General features: G+C 40.8%; 1 protein-coding gene across 1 annotated transcript in view; it reads right to left on the bottom strand.

Annotated features, from left to right (window-relative positions):
* LOC114645262 (homeobox and leucine zipper protein Homez-like) overlaps positions 1-19,213 on the bottom strand; it is a 51,679-nt gene extending 32,466 nt beyond the window's left edge. Inside the window, 1 exon segment of the mRNA XM_051922353.1 lies at positions 19,038-19,213. The gene's annotated coding sequence lies outside the window, so the exon portion shown is untranslated.
* Positions 19,214-26,131: the final 6,918 nt, after the last annotated feature.

Genomic DNA, 26,131 nt, shown 5'->3' with positions numbered 1-26,131 from the left:
AGGCAGCAGCGCTACTGCTCTGCCACCATGCAGCCCCAACACATGTAATTTAACAGTAGTCATTATTTAACTGAAGTTAATGATTTCTGTAAAATGTAACATACATACTTTAACACATTTATTATGAAAGTGATATCAAATATAAATCTAAGGATTCTAAATGTGCAGAGAGCTGGAATGTCATAAATTTAAAGTGTTCTGTGTAGCAATCACTGCTTGCCGCTGCTGTCAGTGCAGGAGGAAGCCCCAGAAGCATGTAGTGAATAACAAGTGGATCAAGTTTTAAGATGACGTTTATGACGTTCTACTTTAAAGACAAAATAAACTACAAGATTAAAGTTGAATTTTCCACTTTAATCACGAAATAGATGTTTTTTCCCCCCCATCGCTGTGTCCCTAATTTTTTTTTCCTCTGTGGCTCCAATACGCTTCCATATGACACTTACACCGCCTATGCGAGAAATGGACGAAGAAAAGCACCACAAATGCATTTGTATGTCAGCATTTAAGTCAGATGATTTGCTTCACTACATCGAACCATTCATCAAACATCAAAGCATTCACACTGACCCTGTAGGATCTGCAAAGCAGTTTGCCGTCACATGTTGATAGTAAGGAGAGACTCGGATGTCACATTCCAAGTTGAGTACACTACGCCCCCAAAACCCCCGATTTTTACTGGTATTGCAACTTGCATATACATCTCATTAATTTTTAAGGACAAGTGCAGAGGACGGATCAAATGAACAATAAGAACGTCTTGCAGCCATGATGCATGTGCGTACGCGTTCTGAGCATGAAGTATAAATTGGCCCTAAGAGAACCAAAGAGCATAACTAAATTAAACAGAACTTGTCACGGACGTCAAATTTGAGCAAGGTACACTAAGGTTTAAATCATCATATCATAATTTGTATTTACAGAGTCTTGTCAATAATGCAGCACATAAATTGTGGAGGTTTTTCTATAGTATCCTTGTAAATAAACAAACAACAGTAAACCAAGCAAAGGTTAAACTTAAAGAATCCAGGTTAGTTCACAGAAAGAAAAAACTGCAACATGTTGTTGATACAGCATTCACACTGAAACACAGTATTAGTGCTTGCTACATACACAGCAATTATTTTGGAACACGTTTCTGTCTGAAGTCCACACATTTAACTTCAATGCAAATTTGTATAGTACTACAGTAATCCCTCGCTATATCGCGCTTCGCCTTTCGCGGCTTCACTCCATCGCAGATTTTATATGTAAGCATATTTAAATATATATCGCGGATTTTTTGCTGGTTCGCGGATTTCTGCGGACAATGGGTCTTTTAATTTCTGGTACATGCTTCCTCAGTTGGTTTGCCCAGTTGATTTCATACAAGGGACGCTATTGGCAGATGGCTGAGAAGCTACCCAGCTTACTTTCTCTCTCTCTCTTGCGCTGACTTTCTCTGATCCTGACGTAGGGGGATTGAGCAGGGGGGCTGTTCGCATACCTAGACGATACGGACGCTCATCTAAAAATGCTGAAAGATTATCTTCACGTTGCTATCTTTTGTGCAGCTGCTTCCTGAAACGACATGCTGCACGGTGCCTCGCATACTTAAAAGCTCGAAGGGCACGTATTGATTTTTGATTGAAAAACAAACTCTGTCTCTCTCTCTCTGCTCCTGACGGAGGGGGTGTGAGCTGCCGCCTTCAACAGCTTTGTGCCGCAGTGCTTCGCATACTTAAAAGCCAAACAGCCCTATTGATTTGTTTGCTTTCTCTATCTCTCTGACATTATCTGCTCCTGACGGGCACTCCTTTGAAGAGGAAGACATGTTTGCATTCTTTTAATTGAGACGGAACTGTCATCTCTGTCTTGTCATGGAGCACAGTTTAAACTTTTGAAAAAGAGACAAATGTTTGTTTGCAGTGTTTGAATAACGTTCCTGTCTCTCTACAACCTCCTGTGTTTCTGCACAAATCTGTGACCCAAGCAGGACAATATAAAAATAACCATATAAACATATGGTTTCTACTTCGCGGATTTTCTTTTCGCGGGTGGCTCTGGAACGCCCCCCGCGATGGAAGAGGGATTACTGTACTATAAAATTGTCTTTTTTTTTCTGAAAGCTACAAGTCAACTTGAATCCCATTCTTAAACATAATGTCTTTATATCTAATTACTGTGTTTTTATTAGTTTTAATGTGACACTGGATTATGGTGTTAGAATATATGACAGAAACCTGCTGTTTGCATAAGCACTCCAACACTACACATTTTGTAGTCACCCTCTTTATCTGCAATAATAGCTTTGGGGACATATTCCAGAATTGCATACTGCTCAGAAGTGATTTTGGCCATCTTTTCCAGATAGATTAGTGCCATGTTGTTTAGGTTAGTCCAAGAATGTTGTTCATCTGTAGGTTAAAACCAATGCCACAGATTTTTACTTTTACGGAGATCGGGGCCCATGTTTATCAAGCATGTCAGAGCAGGGAAACAGTACTAACTTGCCCATATATCTCAGAGTAATGCAAATTTGGTCCCACTCTTAGGAGTAGGAGTAAAAACATTTTATCAATTTTCCTGTTATGAACCAACTCCCAACTTCACCTGGATTTAGGATAGTTTGCGAGCCATCCTATCTCACAAAGATGTGTTCTGGCAGAGATCAGCATGCACATTCCGGGAAAGACAATGTTTTGGAAATACTGTACAGGAATAAACTCATAAAAAGACATTGATTTGATAGAGATTCAATAATATTAGTAAAAAAATGTGTACATTACATGACTGCTCCATCTACACAGAGAAGCCAGGCGTTATAGGCTGAAATAAAAGTGTTATGTTACAACCCCAAATCAGAAAAAGTTGGGACAGTGTGGAAAATGAATAAAAAAGAAAAAAAACAAGTTATAAATTCTCCTCAAATTTTATTTCATTGCAGACAGTATGAACACAAAATAATTCATGTTTTTTTTTGTCAACATCATTTGATTTGTAAATAAATATCCATTCTTGCCATTCAGGCTTGCAACACATTTCAAAAAAAGTTGGGATGGGGGCAATTAAGGGGTAGTAATGAGGTATAATAACTAAATAATGATGTGATTTGAAACTGGTGATGTTAACAGGTGATTGCAATCATGATTCGGTACAAAGCAGCATCGAGGAAAGGCTACTCCTTAGGAGCAAAGATGGGCAGAGGATTGCCAGTTTGCCACCAAGTGCGGGCAAAAATCTTTGAAATGATGAAGAAAAACGTTTCTCAAAGACAGATAGGAAGAGATTTGGGCATTTCTCCCTCTACAGTGCATAACATAGTGAAAAGAATCAGGGAATCTGGAGAAATTACCGTGCGCAAAGGCCAAGGGCGCAAGCCTAAACTGAATGGCCGTGATCTCCGAGCCCTCAGACGGCTCTGCATTAAAAACCGTCATTCATCAATAACTGTGTGGGCTCAGGACTACTTCAGGAAGTCACTCTCAAGCACTACAGTACGTAGTTACATTAGGAAATGCCAGCTAAAACTGTACTGTGCCAAAAGGAAGCCCTACATAAATAGTGTCCAGAAGCGCTGTCGACTTCTCTGGGCTCGGAGGCATCTGGGATGGTCCATTGTGCATGGAAACGTGTATTGTGGTCAGACAAATCGGTTTTTTCACATCTTTTTTGGAAGAAATGGATGCCGTGTGCTGCGGGACCAAAGAGGAAAAGGACCATCCAGACTGTTACCAGATACAAGTCCAAAAGCCAGAGTGCTGTCATGGTATGGGGTTGTGTCAGTGCCTTCGCAAAGGTAACTTGCACTCTCGTATGTGATGACACCATCAATGCTGAGAAGTATATCTCAGTTCTGGAGGAACAAATGCTGCCTTCAAGACGACGTCTTTTCCAGGACGCCCGATGCATATTTTCAGCAAGACAATGCCAAATAACATACTGCGCGCAAAACAAAGGGCATTGCTGCATAAGAAGAGGGTGGCGGATGCTTGACTGGCCTGCCTGCAGCCCTGATTTGTCTCCTATAGAGAATGTTTTGGCGCATTTTGAGAAACGAAAAATGCGTCAACGAAGACCCCATACTGTTGCACACCTAAAACGTTGCTTGCAAGAAGAATGGGACAAACTAACACCTGCAACACTTAGTCACCTTGATTTCTTCAGATGCCTAAACGTCTTTTAAGTGTTGTTAAAAGACAGGGGAGCTGTACAAAGTGGTAAATGCTGTACTGTCCCAACTTGTTTGAAATGTGTTTTGCAAGCCTGAATGGCAAGAGATGGATATTTATTTACAAATCAAATGATGTTGACAAAAAAAAAAAACATGAATTATTTTGTGTTCATACTGTCTGCAATGAAATAAAATTTTGAGGAGAATTTATAACTTGCTTTTTTCTTTTTTTATTCACATTTTCCACACTGTCCCAACTTTTTCTGATTTGTGGGGTTGGTACATGGTAAAATGTAGCTTTAAAATAGCAATGATTTGCGCACACCAAAAAGCAAGCATTCTCAAATTTTCCTGAACTTTGAAAGCCTTTACGACACATGAGGTAATACGCATCTTATACAATTCCCCCCACGACTCCAAGATGATGTAATGATAAATGCAAAGCTGCATTCATGCAAATGGGCTCGCACATAAAGATCACTGCCCCAAGTGTGGATAAGCATGCATAGTTTAATCATAAGTGATATCACAGTGTCAACACACAGGTGGACATAGGTACAAACTGTACTGATTAAACCCACTTAAGATTAGTGGGGCTCGATGTGTAATTGACAAGAAACCTCAAAATGGAACCACCAAGCTCAGCATTCCATGAACCCCAGAAACATTTGTTTTACATTTTACAACACTGTACTGCACCTGTGGTAGAAGATGGAACACTGGAAGAGTGAACTTAACATTCAGAAACAGGACAACAATAACTGTGACTACTTTCAGTAAAACTGTTACTTTAGAGGCATTTACTGTTGGCATATCAGTGGAAAGATGATTCATTTAAGTACGGCTTTGGATCATCCCATCCATTTCATTTTCTAAAACCACTTTAACCTGAACAAGGTCGCAGGGAAGTTTAAGCTATACCAGGAAGCTTAGAGTGGCAAGGCAGGATCAATCCTGGGGCATTCATTGCTAAGTAAATATGCCTGTTATCTGGTTTTACTCATTTCAATGCAAGTCTCTCAGTCTTTCCTTCTTGGTGCTTGTTACAGTATAGGTCTTGATGCAGTAGTGAACTGGCAACATAATATTTGCAGCCTTTGCAAATATCCAACTTTATTCCGTTTTTCTTCTTCTTCTTCCACCTTTAAATCTTATTATTTTATTACTACTACTACCATCTTTGTGGTTTCCAATTTGTGGCTCAGAGTGTCGAAAGTCATGCAGTAATTTATTCTCAGGGTGTGGCCCTCCTGTTACTTTGAGGGACTAGGATTAGGATGCTTTGTAAATTCTTTTTATGCCCTACTCTGAGGTAGGGGACAAATTCTTATCCTAGTGTGACTTTTAACACTAGAATTACAAAGCCTACGAAAAAACCTTGTAAATCCGGCCCACCTTAAATTCCTTCACATCTCTCCGTCAGCGTCCTTTTGTCCTGTAAATTTGGCCGATAAAGACCAATCAGCAAGCACCCTGCTATTCCATTCCCCCACCGCTGCAGAGACGCGCACAAAGTTCTCAGGCCCTCATGCCCTGATTATCTGGGAGTGAAGTGCTGGAGCTTTAGAGTAGAAATAATAGATCATTATTTGGAACACATGCATTTCATGTGTGTTCCGTTTCTACAATAATCTGTGTACACACATTGTTAAAGAACAGAAACGTTTTTCATATTTTAGTAATAAATGACAAAATGTAGACATAAACAATATAATGTATGAAACCTGAAGTCCAAAGATCAAATAAACACTTTCACAAAAGGTTCAGAAGGACGATAAAACAGCTTCCGTTGTGTAGCAGTAGAATTGCTGACTTGTTAATCAAGAGTCCCCTTGGTTTGATCCTGACTGCCCTCTATATTTACCGTTTTGAGGAGTGAGCTGCTCCTTATTGTTAATATTATACAATAAACACATACATTTGATGTGCGTTTGTAACAGCTGGTTGCTGTTTAGAATCTTAATATCAGTATGCCTGGGTTGAGTGCCACACTAATAGACAACTGTGTTACTGTCCAAATACTCACAGACAGCACAGAAACACTATCCGTTGCCTATAGTTTAAAGCCTGACATGATTTAGCATCAACTTTCACAGAAGATCAAAAAAAGTTTACTAATTGAAAGATTACCAAAATGATTATTTACCTTACGTTACCAACATATCTGTGAGCCTACATCATATAGACTCCGACTGTTACATCCCATGAAAATTTTAAGCAATCAACAGCACTGAGCATCACTAGTGTATTGACTGCCAATAAAACACTTAACTTGTTTCAAGCATTAACTTAAAGAAGTTTCAATCTCATGTCAACACAACTATTATGCTAAACATATACATTTCTGTCAAATAAAAATATATAACATCAGTTCCCAAGAAACAAAATATGTCAAATTACACCATTGAGAAATTATACCTCAAGTGAAGAGTGATTTCCACAAATACGAGTTAGTTTCCATTGGCTGATCAGACATAAAACTTTATTCAGTTCTCCATATTCTAATCCTGCTTTATCCTGAGAAAGATCACGGAAAAAGCTGGAGCCCAGACACAGGGGCGCAAAGAAGTAATAATCCCCCTGGACAAGGTGCCAGTCCACTACAGGGTGAACATACACCACATTCACTCACTACGTCCAATTTAGAAATCCTAGTCCATCTAACTTGCATGTCTTTAGACTGTGAGAGGAAAAGCAAACAGAGCAATGACTCCAAGAGTTATTCTGCATTCTCTTATTCTTTAAAATGCAATATAAAAATCTCAACAACAAATAAGTGTTATTAGTTTTTAATTGATAGTAAACTTCTGAAAATGGTATAGGTGGATTTCACATTTAGCAATGAAATGATACCTGCAAAGAGGTGTATAAAGATACATGCCACTCAAATACCTCCAGGTCATAAGAATCTCTACTATAGGTGAACAGTTGGTTGCTCGGGACATATAAACAAATTTTAACTGCGTCCCTTTTGTGCAGCTATCTCCATTCCCTTGAAGATGTCCGGCAAAATCATGACACTAAGGAAAATCAACATTAAGAACCAAGCAAACAGATAAGATTCTGCCTTTGAGACTGGATAGTTTTCAGCCCTTTAACTGACAGCACTAAATCAACTTATCCAGTTGCTAGAGTGGATTCAGCAAATATTTTAAACAGGGAAGTATTTGAATTAAGACCAGTAAGAAAAATATAATACCTCTGCATTTTTTATTTGTAAACATAAATACCAATTGAAATGGGTTTACCAAGAATTACAAACATTAAATTTCAGAAAGGCAGGAATAAATATTGGATGACTTAAAAATAAACTCAGTCATCAATTTCTTCCTCTCGTCTGAACAACCGATCTTATGATAAAAGCCTCAAGAAAGTGACAGTATGGCAAAACTCAAAAGCCCCCATTGAATCAAGAGGCATCCTGGCTCCACAGTTGTAAAATCAACTACAACCAGAACTTCTGAGCTCACGACATTAATGCATTATAACAAAATGTTTTGTTTGATCTCAAACAAATAAAACCATTATCATAAAGCCCACAACCAAGTATTTTGTTTATAAAAAATTATTTCAAGTCAAATTCAGGACCGTGGGGGTCCAGAGTACATATTGACAGCATTTAGAAAAGATTAGCTGTGCTGGAAGTATGGCATTGCTAAAAGTAATCTTCAAGTCAATACTTATAAAATTTTGTTGGAAGGACGCCACGATAAATTGGGAAATGTTGGAGTTATCCATCCGAAGGATGCCTCTTTAAACAAGTGTTTGCTAGTCCTTTTACAGAAAACTGTCCTGGCTGGGGTCTGTCATCAAGATTGCTGTTACCACAGCAACCTTGGTCAGCTGGTCTGATGGGGGAGTGTGGAGAAAAATGAAGGGACAAGGGGACAGGCAGCAAGGCGCATGCAGACCAAAAACAAAAAGCATGGAAAGGGAACAGGAAGAGAAGAGAGAGAAAGAGAGAGAGACAGTGTCATGGTGAGGCCTAACCATGCCTTTCCAGGCAAGGACAAAACCAGGACAAAATAAGAACATCAACTTCACCCAAAAATTAATGGTTTAAGATATGTAAGAAATTAGATAATCAATGAAAAAAAATTTTCACTCTTATGACACCTTTTATTCCAAGCACAAGAAGGTACTTCACAAAGGAATGTGTGTATAACCAGTAGCAAAATAAATAGTGCCTTTCTGTGTAAAAAATATAAATATCACAAAAATATCATTACAACATTACTGGAATAATTTGCAACAACAGACGAATACTTTCTGGCTATTAAATTAAAAGTACAACATACTTTTAAAATGTAAGCTTTACAAGGACAGCTAAAAAACCAGAGTTCGTCTCACAATTGCACTTTTTTCAAGCCAGCCGTCAACTTTCTGCACTTATTTATGTCTTTAGGTTAACTATATTTGAACACAACAGGTGCCAGGCAGATACTAACCCATCAAAAAAGACTGCTTCATTACATAAACTGAGCAGACACCGAGATTGAAATTCAAATTAGCAGCATGTATTCAGTGTGCCAAGCGACTTACAAAAGAATGGGCAAAGACCTGAAGTCCTTGAGATTGTCGCCTTAGACCACTCTGCCATTGTGATCTTGCCACAAAAGAGTCATTTTTTGATGTCCTTATTACTCTTATGAACCTATGTTATATGTTTTTGAAAAATAAATGTTAACATTAATTCTTATGTATGAATTCTTATGCATAACCTTGCCTTTAAAATTTGGACTACAAAAATTTACTTTTTGGATCACATGATCCATTTTTATTTTATAAAGCATTTTTTACTGCAAATACCACTAGGTGTTGATTCCATAACCATCTTTGTATTTTCCACTCACGTACACACCAAGATTCACATTATTTCCATTAAACTGATGACAATAATTGAAATGCAATGAATAGTATAGTTAGTGCTCAGTGCATTTTACATGTGTTCAAATAACCCTGTCATTTCACAGGAAATCAGATTTCTAAAATAGTTTCTGTACAACCTGGTTAACAGAGGTAGATGTTCTCTGATAATAAGCCAATTTTTATGTGACCATGTACACCTTTATCCAGATTATAGTTCAGATGGTTTGAGGCTGCACATGCCTGATGCACTCTGTCAGCTTTCTTGTTTTTGCATTGAACACACTTTCAGAAGCCAAGAGTAAGAAGCATCTACAAAACAAACTTCAAGAGGCAAAGCTTCAGACGAATTGTAATTATTCCTCCTCCTGGCTGAAATAATCTGCCTCAATATTTAAGAAATTGATGCATTTATATTGATGACCCAGTGCTAAACTCGGCAACAAATCTCAAGAGACAGTAGAGCAACATGTTAAAATTAACACGCATAACATATTCCGTATCACCTTCTATAATAGCAGAATTGTGTAATGAAACAATACTAATTGTAGGAAAAATACCTGAATTATTTATTGTTTCAGCATGACTGGGTGTAAGGTAAGAAGCAGACATAGCGGGTCCTTTGCAGCACACAAATCGCACAAACTGAGGATAAAGGTGTGTGTTGCAAGCATTCCAACAACAGAAACCCTATAAAGTGTCAATTTAACAAAACACATTGAAAAGCACAAGAAAATTATAACAGGCGTCATGCTTTATTTTGAATTCATGGTGACCAATGATGAGGTCTATTTTTTGCACAGTTTAATGATGGTGATGATAAGAGTGTATTGACAAATGATAACTCAAGAAGATTACTTGCCCATGTAAATGCAGATTTTTAAGAAAGCAGGTTTCTGCCTTAACTGTGTAATGATGTTCTGACATGGCAGAATGAAATCTGGAGCAAGCCACCAAAAGAATTAATATATTCAATAAAATGTAAAATAGAAAAATAAATTATTAAACCCTACAACCACTATGGTCATCTAGCTAGGAACCAACTTTGAAAGACCTGGGTCAGATTTATAGAACTTTATATTATATATATATATATAAAGAAAATCCTGGAATGGAAAGCAAATGCAAGGCTACGATACGTGATAATCTCGAAAGACATTTTAAAGACCCGCGAGACCAAGGAGACTTGCCACGAGATTGTCCCAGGGCCATAGCAAAAAGGACAGCGGCTGTACAGGCTTTAAAAAAGATCGAAGGACAGCACAACAGCAGCTACCCCAACCAAACGCAAGCAGTATTATACATCCTACAAGAAAGAATTCAACCACGCCTGGGACCAGAAATAAAAGACAGGTATTGCTTTAACAACGTCATGCAAGACCAGGCAGTGAGCCATCATTTAAAACAAGTCAACAGACCTCTAAGCTAGCAGTTGTTGGATTGCTTTTGGCAGGCAAGCATCGTGCTCTGAGCTCTTAAAACAACGACATGCGACAGGCAGAAGAGGAAGCTAGCAAGCAACAAAAAGGCAGCAAATGATCCAAAGGCATATCCTTAGTGTACGTTCAGCCGCAACACCCTTCACAACACGAGCAGTATTATACGTCTGGGAAGAAAGATGTAACCTCACGTGGGGCAGGAAATAAAGAAAACACAAGTATTGTTTTTACAAAAGTTTTTTAAAGTAAAAGTGAAAATAATGCATATGTAACAATTCACAAGAAAATAATCTCTTTAAATTGTAGATTGCCTGCCTAAGGTAAAGTCATCCCTGATGAATGGGGACGTGGGAATGAGGGGTCCTATCATCAGATTAGGGCTATTTCAGATGTGAAATGGCAAAATTGGGGAGGCAGCTTGATGAATGAGGTCTCCAGGACTTAAAACAAATCCAAATCATATTATGTGATATCATCTAATGTGAAATTCTACTCCATACTTCTAGAATCTTTATTTTTTATACTGTATTGAGGATTTATTCTGTTCTATGTATTGTACTGTATTGTATTGACCCCCTTCTTTTTGACACCCACTGCATGCACCAACCTACCTGGAAAGGGGTCTTCTCTTTGAACTGCCTTTCCCTAGGTTTCTTCCATTTTTTTCCCTACAAGGGTTTTTTTGGGAGTATTTTCTGGTGTTCTTAGAGGGTCAAGGCTGGGGGGCTGTCAAAGCCCATTGCAGCACTTCTTGTGTGATTTTGGGCTATACACAAAAATAAATTGTATTGTATATCCGGTAAACCAAACACAGGGGTTGCCGAGCGAAGCAAGCAGGGGGCGGAGCCGCCTAGTGTGTGTGTGTGTGTGTATATATATATATATATGCACACAAAGAGTTCCGAAAGAAAACTTTGAAAAGAAAAACACATAAAATAACTCACTGCACCATCAGCCAAAAACTAAACACTCTATTCAGAAATGGACAATTTGAGATCACTACCATCAATGAGTAATGCCAAATTTTGGGGCTAATGACAACCAGGTCTGCACATGGAGACGCAATGCTAGTGTTGGATCAGTACTAAAATTTGACTGTGATATCATTACCAGCTTCTGGATCTCGTGACGATGCTGAAATAGTTCGAAAGCAAATAAATGGTAACTCCAAACCAAACCGACTCCAGCCTCCCTGGTGTGCAGGACAATTGACTGCCCTCCCTGCAATAAACACCACTTCCCTCTTGACAGCATAAAGTTGGTGTCTAAGTATGTTTTCCACATCTACTCTTAACATGCTGACACTCCTCATGTGTCACCTGTTCTTCATGCCCATGTTCATCCAAATTATATCACTCATTCTGGACACAAGTCATTTTTTTTCAATTGCAAAGCATTTTGAAACTACCCAATGACCTTAATATGTTTAAGACCTTTAAAAAAGTAAAGGCCTAATAAGCAGATGGACAGGAAAGGGCTTTGTTTTTACCACTAACTCCTTTAAAAGCAGTTATAACATGTAGCCTGTATTAGCCATTATTTATAAGCTACCGTATTAAAAACACATCTAAATCCACCACAACACTCTTGTAAACCACCCCAACCCCTGGTATAACCATTTACCGTCAGTAATTTTTTGATAGTTATTAGAACCAATAAAATGCCTACTAGCAAACACCAACACCCAGTGACACTTTCTGCAACTATTAAACTTTTAGAAAGTTAAGATGAAACTGACTGACTATTCCCAATTCCATATTTTAATCTCCCGTGTGCACAACAAAAAACCATACATGTGAATCGAAGATGTCTCTCAAGTCTGCCTTGAATATTACGATGGTGATGATATAAAAAAAAAAATTGTGATCTTTTGAATAGAGACCGGAGAGACAAAGAAAGAGAGACACTTTCACATCCCGCGACACAGGCAAGTCACATCAGACTTACAACCTTTGGAAGCAAGTCCCGTGATACACATGCAAAGCAGGTTAGAGATAATGGAAGTAGAAAAATTCGAAAGTCTCAAGAAAATGAGAGTAAAGATGACATTAGTGCAAACAAACGGAAAATATTACTTGGTGAAATAACGGAACAGCGAAAAAGAGATTGAATAGTGTTTGAGGATGTCTGGGGGAGAAGAGAGACAAGCCAGTACTTTAAAACATTTGAAGTGCTGCACGAAATGCAGATCACGCAGCACGGGAGCAGAAGCAAGCCAGCAACTCATGAGCAAACAGGAGGTATAAAAAAAAACAAAAAAAAAAAAACTGTCATTTGTTTTCCCCATTGTATCACCAACAAAGAGGGGTTTCGGAGGAGTGACTGCGTCTCTTTGGGGTGCATTCACACCCCCCCTTCAGAACAGCACGCAGCGCTGGCAGAGGAGGAGGGAAGGGGTAGGTGAGCAAAGTGCAGATCAAGCGGCAAGGCGGCAGCAGCAAGCCAGCAGCTGATCAAGCAAAGAGGGAGGTTAAAAAAAAAAGGAAGGATACCCATTGTATCACCGTTTAAGAGGGGTTTCGGAGGAGCAACCACATTTCCTTGGGGTGCGTTCAACCCCACTCTTCACAGCGGCGCGTAGCACTTTCCGCGGGTTGGGGGTGGTGGGCGGAACCAATGTGGAAGACACAAAACTGCTGGAGAATTGATTTTCTCACACTCAAATCACAGACAGTCATAAACAGAGAAATAATTCCCATGAGTACACTTTTTGAATACCAGCAACATGCATGACACTGTCTGAGCCACAAGTTTGACTCACCCATGACTGTATAACCAAGTACGACATCATCATCATACTCTTAAGACTGCATACACAAATGAGACAACACATCTGACAAAGTGGTGACACATCAATAATCTGCCTCTGAATATCTGCTAAAAGAACCACTGTGAAATTTCACAAAGAAAGAGTCCATCAATGGAATTTTCAGCTGCTCAAGAGAACTTGGTTAGTAGTGAAACATGAGCCAGAAAACAAATTGTAAGTAAAAATACCTATTTTTGTTTAACTGCACTAAACACAAGCATTAAAGTTAGTCCAAACACTGGAGTATGAAAGAAAGTTAAATTCCAGCTTGCTTATTGACTGTTCTCACTGCTAGTACTGGGGCAACTCATCCGTATTTAATAAAATGCATTGTGGTGGTGGTCAAGGTGAAAGGCACTCTAGAAATTAATGATCCAGTTTTTTGAATGGCCGGGGCATTTGATAGATGGAACAGTCAAACAGCTCACCTACATCCACACACAGCAGCAGAAGAATTTACTTGCAGAGTGTACCTCATCACAAAGCTCTGATTAAATTCAACATTGACGATGGCATCAGGAAAGCAAACCTCTTTGGGGTGAAAAAAATAACAACGATCAGCTGTTATCTTCAATACTTTATTGGTGCTGGCCTCTCCAAGATTACAAAGGGCCCGTTGTGAATTTTAGTGCAAAAATAGTGTGGTCAAACAAAGTTGAGCAACACCCTGATTATTTAGCTGATACAGTGATAGTATCTAACCAATTCTTAAATATAATAATTTGACTTTTTTTTCTTCCTTTTTTAATGAAACTTTAGAACAGAAAAATTGTGATGACAATGGATCATACAGCCCAAAAGAGCTCATCAATCCTATTCACATATTTTCTCCACTACTTATTTTATTTTTCTGTGGTTCTCTGTGTAAAGAAAAACTTCATAATATTTGTGTGAAATTTACCCTTAGCAAGTTTCCAATGGTGTCCTGATGTTCTTGATGAACTTATTTTAAAGTAACAGTCTTGATCCACTGTAGTAATTCCTTCCAGAGTTCTTTTTAACTCATTCAGGTGTATATTTGGGATGGGATTTGTTGTTTGTCGTAATATAATAATTTACTGAATATTGAGTTTCTCTAAAAAGCCAACATTTCCCCCAGGGACAAAAAAATATTCTATCTCAAGCATAACGTAAGCTACCACAGCTATGCTGATGACACACAACTATATTTATCAATAGCACCTGATTCTCTTGGTTCACTGACCCAATGTCTGTCTTGTGTTTCTGAATGGGTGAGTAGTAATTTCTCAAACTAAATAAGGAGAAAACAGAAATCTTAGTAATTGGCAAAAATGGATATAGTGAGGGTAATAGAAATAAACTTCATCCATTTGGCTTAAAAGTCAAGACAGAGGTAATTAATTTAGGGATAATTATTGACTCTGACCTGAATTTTAAATCACATATTAATCAGATTACCAGGACAGCATTTTTTCACTTAAATATCTAACCTTTGCTGTATTTCTTATTTTTAATAAATTTGCAAAAACCTCAAGTAAACTTTTTTCACGTTGTCATTATGGGGTGTTGTGTGTAGAATTCTGAGGAAAAAAATGAATTTAATCCATTTTGGAATAAGACTGTAACATAACAAAATGTGGAAAAAGTGATGCGCTGTGAATACTTTCCGGATGCACTGCAACTGCATTAGTTCACGCTTTTGTTTTTAGTCAATTAGATTACTGTAACGCACTCTTCTCAGGACTACCCAAAAAAAAAAAAAAAACATCAATTGGTTGCAACTAGTGCAGAAGTACTATAAATTTACACCGGCTGCTATAGACTCAAATCCAAATGCATATAGACTCAAATCAAATGCATATTTTTATTCTATAATAGCAACAATAAGTAGCTCACTACTCAAAACGGTAAATCTAGGAAGGGGCAGGAACCAAACATGCAACCTCTTTATTATGAGTCAGCAGTTCTTTCATCTACACCACACAAGTGGTTGTATCAGCGTCATGTCCTAATTTATTTTTCTTCAGTAATATTCTTGAATAAAAGTGCACTTGTTTTGTTATACTTGTACCTTCTGTGAAAGTGTTTATTTGATATTTGCACTTCAGGCTTCACACATTATACATTTAATGTCAAAATTTGTTATTAGTACTATAATATGAAAAACGTTTCTGTTTTAGCAATGTGTTTAACATTTCTTGCCTCGCACTGCCCGACATTCACCTAGATCGCTGTGGACATGGAACACACATGAAATGCATGTGTCCCAAATAACGATATATTATTTACCCAATACAACTCCAGACACCTCACACCCAAACAAACTGGGGCAGAAGGCTTCTTGCTGCTTGTGCTGATTGACACATTTACAAAACAAAAGATGCTTATGGAGAGGTGCGAAGGAATTTAAGGTGGCCTGGGATTATGACGTTTCTCGTAGGCTTCAGGAATTCTAGCATTAAAAACTGCTAAAAATCCATTATTTTAACATGGGTTTCTTACAGCTTCATTTTAGTGTTACCCTGATATTCTGCATATGAATGTATCATTTTTATCATGGCTCCACAATCCATACTAGCCCCAACTTTCTCTGCTGTTCTTTATCTGGTTTTGTGTGGTGGCAATTGGGCACTTTGAGCTACATCATTTGTATGAAAACGTGCTATATCAATAAATGCTGTTATTATCTAATTATCAAGCTTGCTGTTTATATTCCCGTCTAGATCAGGATAGTTTCCCATCACGGATTAACAAAGTGTTTGTATGTGTGTGTATATTTTTATATATTATACATACATACACACACACAGTACTGTGCAAACGTTTTAGGCAGGTGTGAAAAAAAGCTGTAAACAAAAAATGCTTTCAAAAATGAAGTGTTAATCATTTATTTTCATCAATCAACAAAATGCAGTGAATGAACAAAAGAGAAATCTAAATCAAATCAATATTTGGTGTGACCACCCTTTGCCTTCAAAACAGCATCAATTCTTCTAGGTACACTTGCACACAGTTTTTGAAGGAACTCGGCTGGGAGGTTGTTCCAAACATCTTGGAGAACTAACCACAGATCTTCTGTGGATGTAGGCTTCCTCACATCCTTCTGTCTCTTCATGTAATCCCAGACACACTCGATGATGTTGAGATCAGGGTTCTGTGGGGGCCATACCATCACTTCCAGGACTTCTTGTTCTTCTTTACGCTGAAGATAGTTCTTAATGACTTTGGCTGTATGTTTGGGGTCGTTGTCCTGCTGCAGAATAAATTTGGGGCCAATCATACGCCTCCCTGATGGTATTGCATGATGGAGAAGTATCTGCCTGTATCTCTCAGCATTGAGAACACCATTAATCCTGACCAAATCTCCAACTCCATTTGCAGAAATGCAACCCCAAACATTCAAGGAACATCCACCATGCTTCACTGTTGCCTGCAGACACTCATTATTGTACTGCTCTCCAGCCCTTCGACGAACAAAACTGCCTTCTGCTACAGCCAAATATTTCAAATTTTGACTCATCAGTCCAGAGCACATGCTGCCATTTTTCTGCACCCCAGATCTTATGTTTTCATGCATACTTGAGTCGCTTGGCCTTGTTTCCAAGTCGGAGGTATGGCTTTTTGGCTGCAACTCTTCCATGAAGACCACTTCTGGCCAGATTTCTCCAGACAGTAGATGAGTGTACCTGGGTTCCACTGGTTTCTGCCAGTTCTGAGCCGATGGCACTGCTGGACATCTTCCGATTTCGAAGGGTAATAAGCTTGATGTGTCTTTCATCTGCTGCACTAAGTTTCCTTGGCTGACCACTGCGTCTACGATCCTCAACGTTGCCCGTTTCTTTGTGCTTCTTCAAAAGAGCTTGAACAGCACATCTTGAAACCCCAGTCTGCTTTGAAATCTTTGTCTAAGAATTGATGCTGGTTTGAAAGCAAAAGGTAGCAACACCAAATATTGATTTGATTTAGACTTCTCTTTTGTTCGCTCACTTTGCATTTTGTAAATGATAACAATAAACAATCATTATTTATATTTCTGAAAGCATTCTTTGTTCACAGCATTTTTTCACACCTGCCTAAAACTTTTGCACAGTACTGTATGTATATATATATATATATATATATTACACCCTGAAATCCAACTTCGTTTTTGGTAATGAGACCAAGCAAGAACAAGAAGAAGCCACATTGGCTGTCAACTTTTACATAGCACCTCTCACAACCAACTCCATATTAAAGTATCTTACTAAGCAAAAAGAATGGAATGAAAAGCCGCAAGAGATTCAAGATCAACCTTAATAAGTACTAGAATACGTAGGGCTATCAACAAATTAATAAAACAAAAACACAAGGAAATGATGAGGCCATGTTAAGTATGCAAATAACCGTGCATAACTTCTGAACTTAACAAGACTAACAGACTAATACTGTATTAAGTATCGCTTCTTGTAACGTGCAATCCCTCAAAAAAAAAAAATCACGATTTGTGCGGTCCGCTGAGAAAGGTCTACCTTAAAGGACAAGAACAAGCTAACTTTAAAAAAAATATTGTGTACTGTACAGTATAAATATCCTACAGTTAAATTCTTAAAAACCAAAAGACTCCTAAAAATTTGCCTAAACGAACGAACTGCCCAGTTCGTTTCGCATGTCTATGTGAAACTTTATAAAGGTGCTGAGCTTACTTGTTTAACGGCGACGAAATGTTTCTGATGACACCCGTACGCTGTGGAACTCTTTAAAGACTGACTCATTTCCAAAGAGGGTCTAATAATGTAGGCAAATTATGCAATAATATGAACAGAACACATCACCCCGACAAAGGGTGCCGGACGTGTCCTCTTAACAATGCAATCCCTCACTGTCTTTCACATCCATTGTAACTGTCGATACGGATTCCTTCGAACTCTAGTTCTTAAACATCGAAAGAACGCGTACAGACTGGTTTTCCCCCCCAAGTACATATCGTACCAAAACATGCGACTTCGTTGTAGTGTGTCTTCACTTAAACCACAAATGCAACTAAAACTAAAAAGTAGTGGGTTAAAATTCATCCGTTTATTGACGTTTTGCACAAGCCAACTGTGGAAATGCCGGTCAGTGTAGAACTGCTGGGATTTTGGCTTTCGTATGCCCTAATCCCAACCATTTTTGTCCTATTCAATGTAATAACTTGTTTCTCTTTTATTACTCTTCACGATATATTCAAAAATATATGCGTATAAAGTTTGGAGGCCAGAACCAAACGCATGGAAACAAAACTGTTGTGACTCCGCGGCCTGACAGCGACCTCCAAGGGAGGCGCGCAGACACCCAGAACAAGCGGGGCGGCGCGCAGGACGTCCCGGAAAGACTCGGCAACGAAACCAACGGTTCCGTGTTATCGCTGGCGTCTGACGCGAATAAAATGTTAGAGTCGAAGCAACTTGGGAAGCGGTACAACCGCTGATCCACTGTCGAGCCGTCCGGGTTAAATCGCCAGTTGCAGCAGCCATGTTTTAAATACAGCGCTCCCTGGCCGCCCTCGAGCTAGCAATCCTACGAAATACTTGAATAAGCAATAAAAGGGACAAACCCCCGTTTCTCAGACAATGGAACTTGCTCCAGTTGAAAACAGTTCAAATCACGACTACCTTTACGGAGGCAAACGACTGGGCCATAAGAAATGAAATCCGAAAAAGGAAGACAAAATAATACAAATCGGAATCCTTTCCCATCCCCCGCACAAATAAACTCAGTTGCGCGACTTTTTTAATCCTAATCCGCGCACTTCCCTGTCTGCGCAGATACAAATCGAAAAAAGTAAACTCACTTCAAAGCAGGTAAAGGCCTCCTGGTTCCAAGGATCAGCGAATCTTGATTGTTGCATTCAACAAGCTTTTCCTTTGTGTCGCAAGCTTGAGGACGATCCTGCGTGCTAGGAAATGACTCGGTTTTGGAAATCGTGGGAAGGGAACACAGAAGGAAGCGGACCCAGGGGAGGGGGCGTGGCCATTCACTACGATGGGTGGTTCCGTCGAAGGAGGCGTGTGTCAATAATCTACGTTAGGGGCGGGGACAGCATTATCATTGGCTCAAATCCACTCTGGGCGCGGAAAATATACAATGAGCAGACGCGACGCAGGAGCCATGTTCCGGGGCTGGGGCCGGATGTTATCATTTTCTAGGACTTTGACTAGCAGTGAATTTAGTATAGTTAGTCCAAATTTCAGTACCTATCTGTATTCAATATTTCTTTATAAACGTCTTTAAAAAAAGCCTTTTTTGACATGCATTAAAAACAGGCTAAAATTAAACATTGTGAAATCCAGTCTAATCAAGCAGATTTGAGGTTACAATTGTAAGCGCTGCAAAAATAAAATAGTAACAATAATATTGTTAAATTTATACAGATAAAATCCTGTTTGTATGCTCTGGCTTTTAAAATCGAAACTGTTAGGTGTTACTAATCTTTTAGCAAGAGTGTCTGGGAAATGAAGTTTTTAACTAGTTGAGGACGGCGCATGGGTAATTACCTGTGACGTTGTACTTCATGGCTGTTTCGTCATAGACCTACATGTCTGGACTCTGAATAAAAATACTACCCTTTAAAAGTTCTTTGTGTTGTTAGTTACATTATTTACATGCTATTATTTTAGTTTATTTTGTATTAAAGCAGTACAGTAAAGGTACATTTTCTGGAATTTAAGGAATAGTGTATAGTAAATGTTTATAGCGGACGTTAAAAGACAGTCATAGTCCAGTCTGCATGTAGTTGGTTTTTCATCCTGCGCGAGGTACAAAGGCCCCGAAATAAAACACAAATTATAAATATGTTTTCTACTATTAAAAGAAATATTAATGCCGTTAGACTGTTCTATACAGTCTTCTTTAACCCATGAGATAACTTGTCCACCGCCAGTAGCAAGAGCGCAGTCCTTCCCGAGCTTATTTGTCTCCGGATTGGCTGCTGAAACAGCGTTTGCGGTGACAGGGCGAGGCCAATATGGGCTGCTGAAATGTAAAACGCGCAAATATAAAAGCGATTTAACTTGTGTAGTAGAGGAAGTTAATCAGAAATGGCCAGTGATAGCGTGATAGCGATATTGTTCAAGAGATAGCAAAGGAGACGATTTTCTTCAAAGTAGTATACTTGTCCCGTACCATTCAGTCACTCTGGGTACGTGATCTCCCACTGTCTGCTCCTCTTGATTGGGGTTGATTTTTAAGAATATCACTTTTACCGCAATCATCAGCACACATGATTCCATACCACTTGCAATTCATAAGAGGTCATCCACCTGAAGATAAGCATGTTCAGCCAAGCCAGTGCTTGCATGGGAAACCATCTAGGAAAAGCCTGGGTTGCTACCAGAAAGAGGTGTTGATAAGGCCAGCAAGGGGTGCTTACCCTGTGGTCTGAATACGTATCCCAATGCCCCAGTGCAATGATGGGGACACTGTGCTGCAAAAATGAAGCTGTCCTTCGGATAAGATGTAAAACTGTGTTTCTGACACTCCGTGGTCATAAAAGATCCATAGGCATCCTTAATAAAGAGTAAGGGGTAACCCAATATCCAGGCTAAATTGCCTGCCTCAGCCTTGTTTTTCTGGCCCACTAATCATCCCCTGTTTGTAATTGTCTCTCTCTCTCTCACCACTTCACCACTTAATAGCTAATGTGTGGTGAGTGTACTGGTGCAAAAATGGCTGTCGTCGCATCACCCAGGTGAATGCTACACATTAGTGGTGGTTGAAGTGGCTCCCCACTCATTAAAGCATGTTTGAGTAGTGAGAAATGCACTATATAAATGTAAAGAATTATTACTTTTAATTTGTGCGTCACGTGTGTATCATTTCTTGTTAACAGTTTGCTATGGGCCTTTCCAATGATTCTCTTTGCTCTTCTAAACCCCAGGTACGTTGTTACATATGTACTGGGAATGTCCTAAAGTTTCAAACTTTTTTCGAGGTATGTTACAGAGTCTTTCTTCTGTCCTCTCCTATAATACATCACTTACTTTTTAAGTCTTCTGTTGGATTTTTCTGCTCTTTTACTTTTCTCTTTTCAAGACAGATAACTCTGTTTGGGCATGATTGCTGCAAAGTTAGCCCTAGCTTTAAATTGGAAATCTCCCAACTCTTCTGGAAATCCTCTTTCTAAAACCTTATGTTTTTTAATCTATCTGCTGCTTGAACTAATGTGCTCAAATATTTCTAACTGGCAATCATTTATACAACTTGATCCAACTCATCTAAATGGGAGTTTTACTTAATGACCACACAGTTTTTCTTGTATGCATCTGTACTTTCTCTCCTCCTCGACTAACTGGTGCTATTTGAGACTGTGGGGTGGGATGGGTGTTTTATTTTGTATTGACATTTTTATGGTATGTCTACTGTATTTGTATATTTATCCATCCATCCTCTTCCGCTTATCCAAGATCGGGTCGCGGGGGCAGCAGCTTGAGCAGAGATACCCAGACTTCCCTCTCCTCGGCCACTTCTTCTAGCTCTTCCGGGAGAATCCCAAGGCGTTCCCAGGCCAGCCGAGAGACATAGTCCCTCCAGCATGTCCTGGGTCTTCCCTGGGGCCTCCTCCCAGTTAGACGTGCCCGGAACACCTCACCAGGGAGCCGTCCAGGAGGCATCCTGATCAGATGCCCGAGCCACCTCATCTGACTCCTCTCGATGCAGAGGAGCAGTGGCTCTACTCTGAGCCCCTCCCGGATGACTGAGCTTCTCACCCTATCTTTAAGGGAAAGCCCAGACACCCTGTGGAGGAAACTCATTTCAGCCACTTGTATTCGCGACCTTGTTCTTTCGGTCACTACCCATAGCTCATGACCATAGGTGAGGGTAGGAACATAGATCGACTGGTAAATTGAGAGCTTCGCCTTGTGGCTCAGCTCCTTTTTCACCACGACAGACCGATGCAGAGCCCGCATTACTGCGGATGCCGCACCGATCTGCCTGTCGATCTCACGCTCCATTCTTCCCTCTCTCGTGAACAAGACCCCGAGATACTTGAACTCCTCCACTTGGGGCAGGATCTTGCTACCAACCCTGAGAGGGCACTCCACCCTTTTCCAGCTGAGGACCATGGTCTCGGATTTGGAGGTGCTGATTCCCATTCCAGCCGCTTCACACTCGGCTGCGAACCGATCCAGAGAGAGTTGAAGATCATGGTCTGATGAAGCAAAAAGGACAACATCATCTGCAAAAAGCAGTGACCCAATCCTGAGTCCACCAAACCGGACCCCCTCAATGCCCTGGCTGCGCCTAGAAATTCTGTCCATAAAAGTTATGAACAGAATCGGTGATAAAGGGCAGCCCTGGCGGAGTCCAATTCTCACTGGAAACGGATTCAACTTACTGCTGGCAATGCGGACCAAGCTCTGACACTGATCGTACAGGGACCGAACAGCCCTTATCAGGAGGTCCGGTACCCCATACTCTCGGAGTACCCCCCACAGGATTCCCCGAGGGACACGGTCGAATGCCTTTTCCAAGTCCACAAAACACATGTAGACTGGTTGGGCAAACTCCCATGCACCCTCCAGGACCCTGCTAAGGGTGTAGAGCTGGTACACTGTTCCGCGACCAGGACGAAAACCACACTGTTCCTCCTGAATCCGAGGCTCGACTATCCGACGGACCCTCCTCTCCAGGACCCCCGAATAGACTTTTCCAGGGAGGCTGAGGAGTGTGATCCCTCTGTAGTTGGAACACACCCTCCGGTCCCCTTTCTTAAAGAGGGGGACCACCACTCCGGTCTGCCAATCCAGAGGCACTGTCCCTGATGTCCATGCAATGTTGCAGAGGCGTGTCAACCAAGACAGTCCTACAACATCCAGAGCCTTGAGGAACTCCGGGCGTATCTCATCCACCCCCGGTGCCCTGCCATGAAGGAGTTTTTTGACCACCTCGGTGACCTCAGTCCCAGAGATGGGGGAGCCCACCTCTGAGTCCCCAGGCTCTACATCCTCATTGGAAGGCATGTTAGTGGGATTGAGGAGGTCTTCGAAGTACTCCCCCCACCGACCCACAATGTCCTGAGTCGAGGTCAGCAGCGCACCATCACCACCATATACAGTGTTGACACAGCACTGCTTCCCCCTCCTGAGATGCAGGACAGTGGACCAGAATCTCCTCGAAGCCGTCCGAAAGTCGTTCTCCATGGCCTCCCCAAACTCCTCCCACGCCCGAGTTTTTGCCTCAGCAACCACCAAAGCTGCATTCTGCTTGGCCTGCCGGTACCTATTAGCTGCCTCCAGAGTCCCACAGGACAAAAGGGTCCTGTAGGAATCCTTCTTCAGCTTGACAGCATCCCTCACCGCCGGTGTCCACCAACGGGTTCGGGGATTGCCGCCACGACAGGCACTGACCACCTTACGGCCACAGCTCCAGTCAGCTGCCTCAACAATAGAGGCACAGAACATGGCCCATTCAGACTCAATGTCCCCCACCTCCCTCGGGATGTGGTCGAAGTTCTGCCAGAGGTGGGAGTTGAAGCTACTTCTGACAGGGGGCTCTGCCAGACGTTCCCATCATACCCTCACAACACATTTGGGCCTACCAGGCTTGACCGGCATCCTCCCCCACCATCGAAGCCAACTCACCACCAGGTGGTGATCAGTTGACAGCTCCCCCCTCTCTTTACCTGAGTGTCCAAGACATGTGGCCACAAGTCCGATGACACGACCACAAAGTCGATCTTCGAACTGAGGCCTAGGGTGTCCTGGTGCAAAGTGCACATATGAACACCCCTATGCTTGAACATGGTGTTCGTTATGGACAATCCGTGGCGAGCACAGAAGTCCAATAACAAAACACCACTCAGGTTCAGATCGGGGGGGGGGGGGCATTCCTCCCAATCATGCCCTTCCAGGTCTCACTGTCATTGCCCACGTGAGCATTGAAGTCTCCCAGCAGAACGAGGGAGTCCCCAGAAGTTATGCCCTCTAGCACCCTCTCCAGGGACTCCAAAAAGGGTGGGTAAACCCCAATGAACAGGCTCCAAGTCGGGGGGCAATAAGGATACCCACACCCACTCGGCGCCTCTCACTGGGGGCAACTCCAGAGTGGTAGAGAGCCCAGCCCCTCTCAAGGAGATTGGTTCCAGAGTCCAAGCTGTGCATCGAGGTGAGTCTGACTATATCTAGCCGGAACCTCTCAACCTCGCGTACAAGCTCAGGCTCCTTCCCCTTCAGAGAGGTGACATTCCACGTCCCAAGAGCCAGCTTCTGTAGCCAAGGATCGGACCGCCAAGGTCCCCGTCTTCGGCCATCACCCAACTCACACTGCACCCGACCTCCTTGGTCCCTCCCATAGGTGGTTAGCCCATGGGAAGGGGGACCCACGTTGCCTCTTCGGGCTGTGCCTGGCCGAGCCCCATGGGTGCAGGCCCGGCCACCAGGTGCTCGCCATCGAGCCCCACCTCCAGGCCTGGCTCCAGAGGGGGGCCCCGGTGACCCGCGTCCGGGCAAGGGAAAACGCTGTCCAAAGTTTTCATTCATCATAGAAGGTTTGAACCGCTCTTTTTCTCATCCCTCACCTAGGACCAGTTTGCCTTGGGTGGCCCTACCAGGGGCATAAAGCCCCGGACAACAGAGCTCCTAGGATCATTGGGATACGCAAACCCCTCCACCACGATAAGGTGGCGGTTAAAAGAGGGGATTTGTATATTTACTTGATAAAAAAAAAATAATAATTTTTTTTTTATCAAGTAAATTTGTATATTTACTTGATAAAAAATTGATTTAAAAAAAACTATAATGCCACTTTATATATTTCAAAATAAATCTATATTTTTAGTAGCTGACCAATCAAAATATTTTGTTAGTTACACAGTCACTCAATTCAGAAGAAACTGTAAGATATACTGGATTTTTATCTATTTACAATTTTTCAGTTACCAAAAAGAGTTGTGTTTTGTTAGAAATGCTACACCTCAAACTGTAATCACGCCTTTAAAATGCAATATTCAAATCATTTCAGTTTATTTTTGTGTAGCATTTGCCAGTGAGTTGAGGTACAGAGCGCAGTGACAAGTTCTCAGGTAAAATGGCAAATATAGATTTTACAAATTAGTAAATGAAGAATTAGTACATATAAAGATATATATTTGTTAAAACACAGAAAACAAAGTAGAAACTGAAAATGGACACCAACATCTGTCAGCAACAACAACAACCCATTATTTGTGTATCCCATCTTTTATTTATAATTGATGTTCCTGTTTCCCACATGTAGCACTTTGCACTTTTCAACATTGAACTGCATTTAGCAGGTGTTCGCCCAGTGCTGAAGGTTGTCAAGGTCTTTTTGAATTTTTTTTGCTGTCTCCTCAAAGTCTGCCATTGCTCCAATTTTAGTCTCATCTGCTAATTTGACAAGTTTACTAACTATACCAGAATCAATTTCATTAATCTAAATCCTAAAAAGTAATGGTCCAAGGACAGACCCCTGAGGGACTCCACTGATGGTCTTGCTCAGTGTGGTGCACTCTCCTCTTATCTGTAGTCTTTGTCTTCTGTGGGTTAACCAACTTGAGATCCAGATTTGTAAGTTATTGCTGATGCCTACAACTTCTAGTTTCAGAATTCATCTTTGTAGGGATTTTGTGGGACTGTATCCAATGATTTTTGGAAGTCAAGGTAAATAATGCTGTATGGTTTGTTTTTGTCAACTATTCAGGTTGCTTCTTCAAAAAAATCTAAGTTTGGTTTGGCAGGACCTGTTTGACTGTTATTTAGAATATTATTTTCATTTCAGTAATTTTTCTAAACTATTTGTTATTATAGTTTCCTTAATTTGGCATGGCACAGAAGTAAGCCTAATTGGTCTGTAGTTACTAGGATACATTTTGTCTCCCTTATTGAAGATTGGAGTCACCTTTGCAACTTTCCAGTCCTCAAGTATTTC

Source organism: Erpetoichthys calabaricus, chromosome 2, assembly GCF_900747795.2.
Source record: "Erpetoichthys calabaricus chromosome 2, fErpCal1.3, whole genome shotgun sequence".
Taxonomy (NCBI): Eukaryota; Metazoa; Chordata; class Cladistia; order Polypteriformes; family Polypteridae; genus Erpetoichthys; species Erpetoichthys calabaricus.
This window is presented reverse-complemented; position numbering and strand designations above follow the sequence as displayed.